This window comes from Vombatus ursinus, unplaced genomic scaffold (genome assembly GCF_900497805.2).
Source record: "Vombatus ursinus unplaced genomic scaffold, bare-nosed wombat genome assembly UNPS02014848.1, whole genome shotgun sequence".
Lineage (NCBI taxonomy): Eukaryota > Metazoa > Chordata > Mammalia > Diprotodontia > Vombatidae > Vombatus > Vombatus ursinus.
This window is the reverse complement of record NW_020954626.1, coordinates 8,518-17,402: the sequence shown is the minus strand read 5'-3', so window position 1 is coordinate 17,402 and position 8,885 is coordinate 8,518.

Sequence of the window (8,885 nt, the reverse complement as noted above, 5' to 3'; positions counted from 1 at the left end):
TCAGCTGTGTGACTTTGGGCAAGTCCCTCAACCTTTCTGGGCCCCACTTACCTCATCTGTAAAATGAAGTGGTTGGTCTAGGTCATAACTAGGTCATGCTATCCTTTGCTCCTTACAACAAGGTAGTCAGATAGGAAAACTGAGACCCAAAGAGATTCAAGTGACTTACCCAGGGTCTTTCTGCTAGTAAGTATTTGAAGTGGAATTTGAACCCACATCCAAGTCAGTGCTCTGTTCATCATGATGCAAGAGCGTTGGAGTCAGAGATTGCAGACCTTGCCTCTGTCACTACATGGGTACCCTTGCACAGTTGCTTACCTAATTTGTGCCTCAGTAGCTACATCTGTAAAATGAGAGGTTTGGATTAAATAGCCTCATAGGGTGCCTTCCAACTCTTACTCTATCATCTCTTTTCTAACTGTACCTGGTGGCCAAGACTGAAGTACTGACACTCTCTCATCCATTTGCCTCTACCCTTCTCTGCCAGGAGTGGGGATTTGATCAATTTCAGATATCTCTGCTGAGTCTACTACAGTCCTTAGGTTATTTATTTATTGCTAGCAGATCCCTGGGTACCCTTTGGCTTTGTACAAATAAAAACAGACAGGATGACGTTTTTAAAAGGTTCTTTTTTGTTCCCTGTTAACAGTCTCTTATTTATGTAGTGATTTAAGGCTCACAAATGCTTTCCTCCACAATAACTCTGTGAGGTAGCTAGAACAAATGTTTTTGGTTTTGTTTGTGCCCAAACTGTGATTTCAACGGTATAGAAAATTCCCAGCAAGGGAACCCTTTAACCGAAGCAAATTGGCTTCTGCCCTGAGATTTACAGTCTTCGGAGAATTATCCGGAAGTGTTATTATGTCCATTTTACAAAGGCAAAAGCCCCATTTTACGAAACTGAGACTAAGAAAAGTTCAGTTACTTGCCTATGGTCACACAACTAAGTGTTGGAGGTGGCATTTGAACCCAGATTGACTGGCTCAAGGTTCAGCAGGCTTCCCACTACCGCCACAGTTGCTTTTCTCAAGTACAGTGATTCCACTGGTCAAGTCAATAACCAGCTAATTGGTGCCTAGTCCAAGGACAGAGACTTCTGTAGAGGGGACTAACAATAGTTACCATTTATATAGCACTTCAAAGTTTACAAAATACTTTACATATATTATCTCATTTGACCTTCATAACAACCCTATGAGGGAGGTATTACTATCCTTATTTTACAGATGAGAAAATGAGGTAAAGGAATTTGAACAGGGTCATACAGCCAGTGAGTGAGGCAGAATTCAAACTCAGGTTTTCCTGACTCCAAATCTGCTACTCTTCTCTACTATACCACCTCCCTACGTGGTCAAAATCTACTGACCAAGAGGGGAAGATGGTGGCCAGAGGAGAGGGGTCGGAGGGAAGGTAAGAAGGAAGGACAGTAAGCACAATAAATGAGGGATGTTACCAGAATCAGAAGGGAATTCAGAACTCTGACAGCACATTAATATGCCTCCTCAGATTGTGGGGTTGATTTTCAAGAGTCATCCTTCAGAAAGAATTAAGAACCAGATATCCTAAATCAATGTCAGTGTCGAAAGACAAGGGAGTGAGGGGGAAGCAACAGAGAATCATTCTATTGGAAGGAGGAGATGCTTGAGTTCTGGCAAAGGGATGTTATTGATCCCGGAGGCCTTTAGGATGCATGATGTGCCCACTCCCTACAGAGGGAGTTAATGCCACTCAAGAATTGGCTCTGTTGGAGGAGACCCTGAGAAAGGAAACTGAAGAAACTCCTTAAGGCATCACCAGATTGTTTAAGTCAGGCCGGAGCCAGGCTGTTTCTCTTCAGTGTGATGCCTAAAAATGTTGTCAGCACTTGGAAGGAGAAATCATGATCATGCTCCAGTGTGGTGCCATAGGAAGTACTGAACTTGGTGACCAAGATCTATGCCCAGTCTTGTCTAGTCATGGAACAGTGAATTTGATGGCCTCTGGTGTCTTCTTTGGCTCCAAATCCAGGAAATGTCCGATCAGCAGTTGGGGAAGTTGGACCGCAACTCAGAAAAGAGACTAGGGCTGGTTCTGTAGACCCGGAATGATAATTATAGTGGAAAGACCCCTGGAACTGTAGCCCGGAGGCCTGGCATTAAGTCTTAATGGCTCTGACACTACCTCATTGGTGGGACTTTGCTAAAGTCACTTACTCTAACCCTTAGCTTCTTTATATATAAAATGAGAGGGGCCAAATAAATGATCTTTAAGGTTTCTTCTTGACCTAAATTCTTTGGTTCCATGATCTTATAATTATTAGAAAATTGGAACAGTATTTCAGGTGGTTATTGCTAATCTGTGCTTCCTACTTTGAGAACTCTCTGCTCATATCCTTTGTTCATTTCTCCATTGAGGAATGGACTGTACTCATAAATTTGTGCCAGTTTCTTATAGATTTTGGACATCAGGTTTTTTTTTTTTTCAAAAATGTTTACAGTTTTTCTCTCAATCTGTTTCAATTTTGTTTTTATAATCTCACCACCTGGCAGTGTTTGGCCTATAACAGGCATTTAATAAATATCTGTAGAATTGAGCCGTACAGTTCTGAATAATAATAATTATAATAACTAGCCTTTATCATTTTAAGGTTTGCAAAGCACTTTACAAACATTGTCTCATTTTATTTATTAATATTTATTATGTTATCCCATTCTCACCTATGTCTTTCTGTAAATTCTTCACAGAAGATCTATCCAATATGTTGGAGGCCCTCCTCTGATTCTTTTAATAGTTTAAGGTCACCAGCACAGAAGTCATGCTGTCCATGTGTTAGTCTCACTCTTACTACCCACCCACCATCTTTTTTGGATTTCATAACTAGAAACAGAATATTAATGAGAATGTCACCATGTTTTAATCAGTCATTATTAGTTTACAGATAAAGAAAAGGAAGTACAAAGAAAGGCTAAACACTTTACCCAGAGTCACACAGCTAGTTAAGTATCTGGAGTGGGATTTGAACCTAGGTTTTCCAAACTATACTCCAAGTCCTGTGCCCTATCCACAAGGCTATAGTGACTCAGCTATGCTGTCTCTCTCTGATTGCAGGTTGAGCATATGGAGTTATGGAAGAAAATGAGGAAGCCTGATTCCTATGGGGACTAGGCTGTTGGTTTTACTCATTCAGTGTTCAGGGTAGGTTGCTAGTTTTAAAAATCCAGGTACTAAAATGCAGAACTTTGTGAGCAACTATGTCATCTCAGGAAAAGACCCAAAAAAGTAAAATTTTCAAGTACTGTACTTAAAACAAAGTAATCTCTCATGTAAACTTTTGGAGTTCTCTCTGTACTCTTTAGGGGCTGGAAAAAGACAAAAGAACTCTTCACGGAGGCAATGGACTTGATGTTCTTGATTTAATAATTCCCAAGGACTAGACTGTAGTAGTGTTGTCTGTAATTCCCACCCATAAAAATATCTCCAAGTGGCATCACTGGGAACTAGGCCTAGTGAGCCTTTCTGGTAAACCTTGAGTGTAGAAACAGCTATCTGCCTCACAAGGTCGTTGTGGGGAAGGGGCTGTGTCAACTACTTCAGGAATGAAGATTCACAGGTTGAGAATGAAGGATGGTCAAAGTGGTATGAGATTAGCAAAGAGGTAGCAGATAGCAAAATGTTAAAAAGAAAGACCATGATGTAGAAGTTGAAAAAGGAAGCACATGAAACCACATTGTGGGAGAGGAAGTGGGTGAAGGGACCATTGATTACAATAAGCAGGAATTGTATACCTGTTAAAGTTTAAAACTGCTCTAAGACTTTCGGAACACTCTGTATACCTAGAGGGTTAAGGGCTTGAGATTCACCAAGGATTAGTGCTGGAGAAAGCCCCTAGTAAAATTTCCCTATTTCCACCATGAAAAGAAAATGTGCATGTATATGTGAGTTAAAGCATTTGATGAAGAATAACCCAAACTGCATTTATATGAGATGAATAAATAAATGATATAATATTTTAAAGCGCTTAACAAAATGCTAGGTAAGTGCTTGTAAATGTTAGCTATTATAAAATCTGTGGTCTATCATTGGACCCAAGAAAAGAAATTATGATTCACTCTTTCTAAAGACAGTCAGTCTTATTTTTGTTAGTGGCCAAAAGGACCAATTAAATGTTGAACACTATGACATTAGGTCTTGACAACAAAACTGAAGTATCACTCTGCCTTCTACCAAACCACAGTTGCATCCACACATAGAATATGGTGAGGAGTTCTGGTTGTCATGCTTCAAGACAAAATCGAATTAGAGAATGTCTAGAGAAGAGTGACTGAAAGGGTACAGGAGATATTTGTGCAAATTTCACTCTAGCATCTGTACTAAGTAAGGAATGAATTTTAATTCACTCATTCTTCAAACATTTATTCCTCAGCTACTGTGGTATGAGGTGCATTATGAGAGATGCAAAAATGAATTATATAGATGTTTCTCTTATGGAGTTGGCAGTTTAATAGGGAAGATAAGATATAAACATTAGATAGAATATGATAAATGTCATAAATGAGATAATAACAATAACAATGACAATAATAAAAATGGCCAACATTTACATAGTACTCTAGAGCTTTCAAAGGGCTTCCCATACATTAACTCATTCATTCTTCCCTGTGAGGTAGTTAGATAGATAGTACAGGTACTATTATTGCCATTTTAAAGATAAAAAGATTGAAATTTAGAAAAAGTTAAACTTGTCCACAGCTACATAAATGTGGTGGCAGAATCAGAACCTAGGTCTTCCAGACTCCAAGTCCGATGTAATTTCCACTATACCACATGGCAGTAAAGCTCAGAAGAGAGCAATCAATTTCTAGCTAAGGGGATTGGAGAAAGCTATATGAAGAAAGTGGCATTTTATCTAGGTGTTGAAGGTGGTACCATAATAATCAACCTGAGCAATTGATTTTTTTGGACAGAAAGGCAACAGCTGTTATAATTAATCATTCTGATGCACACACCAGCCTCTCTTTTCTCAGGCTGCCCATAACCAATTATAAATTGGTTATATATTGGTTTTATATATATATATATGTATATATATGCAGAGGCTTATGGGATGGAATTCCTAATATGATCTCTATATACAGAGCCACATGGTTGAGAATCATGGAACGCTGATTTTGAGAGAATTTCAATAGCAAGTGACTCAAAATACAATGAAAGGATACATGGTGGGTGTGAGTTGGCTGCAGTATGGTACCAGTGATGATTACTTCTGGGAAGCGACATCTAGGATGTTATCATGGATATATATTTCTACATATATGACAAACAAGAGGTAGACATCCTGACTGCTATATAATTATCCTCAAAATATTAAAAGAACCAGTGGAAAGTCCTGAATCCAACCCCAATAAGTTACAAACTAGGAGACTGAGCCAATTTGATTGCTGCAACTCTGGTAGGTAGGTTGAATCATCATAATAACCTCAGGTTTAGAGTTAGGAGGTCCTTGAAGGTCATTTAGATAAGCTCCCTCTCTTCACACATAGGAAAACTGAGGCTCATAAAGGTTATTTGACTTGATCAAAGTCACACAGTTAGCAAGTGGCAGAATGAGGACTTGAACCCAGGTCTTCTGATTCTGAATTCAGTGTTTTCCTTACTACTCTGTAGTTGCCTCCAGAGAAGCAGACCTGATGGTAGAACCTGCAATAATAAGGCCACAACTGCTTCCTCTGTCCCTTAACTCCACAAACCACCAGACAACTATTCATTTGCCTTCTAGGGCACTCCAACTCAAGTTAAAAGCAAATGTCATAGACTGTTCTTTTGGCTGAGTTACTTGACCGCCATTTTCAATGCTCTAAACCAATTTTGTGGATGTGCCTGTCTCCTAGAGCACCATCCACTGGAATGTCTCCTGACTGATCATGTATCTTCTATTATTTTGGGGTCAGTGCAGTGCCCATCACTCTATTGGAACTTCTGTATAGGAGCTCAAGGAGAAATAAATGTGCAGAAACAATGTGCAGGTGGGATAGTTGTAACACAATGTCTGGTCATAGAGTTCATCTTGGCATCTTGCCCAACCTTTCAGAGAAAAGGACATCCAGCAAGATTCTCCTGGGAAGTAAATTAACTTTTGTGAGTCACTGCTTTTCCATCTCATTTATGATTCATGACCAAGACCATATTTTTAGCTGTTTATTTATTTGGTGTTGTAAAACAGGCATGGAGCTGGATAGAAGTATCTTGTTAGTAGACTCCTGGAGGAATGAGGGAAAGCTGGGTCTAAAACTTAAGAGTAAATCATAGAATTTAGAGATGAAATAGACCTTATGGGTCAACTAATAACAATAACTCTCATTGATATAGAATTTTAAGGTTTTCAATGAGCTTTCCTCATGACTTCCCAGTTATATTGGTTATGCAAGCATTATCATCCCCATTTTATAGATGAGAAAATTGGGAGTCCGATAAATTAAATAATTTGGTAAGGTCCTGCGTGATCCGTCACAAACTAGTAAGTCTCTGAAGCAAGAATACAATCAGGCCTTCTGATGACAAGGCTAACACCCTTTCTACTACACTAGCCAGGTTATTTTACAAATGAAGAAAACGAAGGTAACAAGGGCAAAGCAAGGGAGGCATTTGTCTTAGGTGTATGAGGGAGCAGAAAATCATACAACATAAGCATTCATTTTCCCATGCATGACATGCCATTAGCATAGGGAGCCTGGTTTTCTATTCCTACGTTGGGTACAAAAATTAGCTGGTGATGGGGCAGCAAGAGAGGTTAAGTGATTTATCCAGGGTCACACAAGTAGTAAGTAATAGAGCCAGGATTCAAATTGAGGTTCTCTGAATCCAGATCTAATATTCTTTCCACATTTTTGGAACTAGACTTATGATTTTTTAAATGTTTTTATTCTGAATTTAAACACATCTAAAAAAAAGAGCATTTCCATACACCCAGTAGGACACAAAAATAAGATTCTGTATAAAACTCTGAACCTCCAGTTCATACCTCTTGTTTATTTTTAAATATATGATAAATTCTACACATTACTTTTGAAACTGTCCTGATTGTGCTTCCTTTTGAGCTTACTACAGTTCTCTTCCGTGCATTTAAAAAATGTTTCAGTAGCTTTCTTCCTTTTTTCCTTTCTTCCTTCCTTCCTCCTTTCTTCCTCCTTCCCTCCCTCCCTTCCTTCTTTTCTTTCTTTCCTTCTTTCCTTCTTCCTTCCTTTCTTCCTTTCTTTCTTTCTTTCTTCCTTCTTTCCTTCCTTGTCTTTGTAGGGATCTTTCTGGAGGTGGGGCCTCTGATTTGTATCAAGGGCCACTCTGTGTAGGAAGTTGGGAGTACCTTGGCCAGCTCCTCAAACCTTAGGGAAGAGAAGAAAGTGGGAAGAAATGGGTAGAGCACACCCTTGTTTCCTGTTCCATAAGGAGAGGGGTACAGGAATAGGAAAATGAGAGTAGGTAGGAGAAAGGAACAGAACATAGAAGTTGGTATGATTAGAGAATTAGATAAAAGCCAATATTTTTATCTATGGATCTCTAACGAAGTATCTGTATCATAGAATGTCAGAATGTAACTTTCTAATCCAATCCAAACATAAAGGATTCCCACTGCAACATACCTGACAAGTGGTCATCTCAGCTATGTTGGAGTATCCTCAAGGAGGGGGAACATACCTCTTCCGTGGCGTTCCATTCCACTTTTGGATTGCTCTAATGGTTAAGAAGTTTTTTTTTCCCTGATATTGAGCCTAAATTGATCTTCACTCGCACCCATTGTTCCCGGTTCTGCCTTCTGAGCCAAACAACAGAAATTGAATCTTTCCTCCCCTTGATACCCTTCAAATACTTGACCATAGCCATCATGTTTCCCTCCAAGTCTTCTCTTCTCCAGGGTAAACATGCTCATTTCCTTCAACTGATCCTCACATATCATGAACTCCAGACCCTTCATCATTCTGCTTGCCCTGCTCTGGACACTCTCCAGCTTTTTCATGTCCTTTTTACATTGTGGTGATTCATTCTTCTCATTGTTCTTCCTATAAATAGGCCTTCTCTCTCCTGGATTTATGAATGCTTGGCCTAATTCAATATTTCCCGGTGTGCTTCCAAAAGAGAAAAGTCCCATCATCTCATCACTGACATTTATTATTATCCTTTAATACTTGCCAATCAATTTTCATAATCTCATTTTTTGATTCCCACAATAATCCTATGAGATATGTACTATCGGTGGTGGTGTCGTCCCCATTTTACAGAGGAAGAAGCCAAGATTCATAGCACCTAAGGCACTCCTTTGGCCCATGATCACATGGTTATTTTCAGGCAAGGAAATTTGAACTTATACCTCTTCTAACTCTGAGTCCAGTGTACTTTTGACTATCCCATGCTCAAATCTCAGTGATAGGATTTAAAGCTGCAATCAATTAATATGTATTGAGATGGGACTTTTGAAATCATCAAATCCAATCCCCTCATTTTACACATTTGATCCAATTCAACAAGCACTCATCAAGCACCAGCTATGGGCCAGACACTCTGGTAGATTCTGGGGGTACAAGGACATAAATAAAAGAGCCCCTGCCCTCATAGAGCTTACATACTACTGAGGAAGACAATAGGAAGAAAACATGAATGAATGGGTGAATGAAAGAAGGAAGGAATGAAAAGTTTAAGCACTTTCAATTGATTAAGCCTTTCCCAGTCCTCTGATCTTAGTGCCTTCCCTCTGAGACCATGCCCAATTTATCCTGTTATGTATCTTGTTTGTATATAGTTGTTTGCTTGTTGTCTCTCCTGTTAGACTTCAAGCTCCTTGAGGACAGGTACTGTCTTTTGTCTTTCTTTGTATCCCCAGTGCTTAGCACTATGCCTGCCACACATTAAGAAATGCT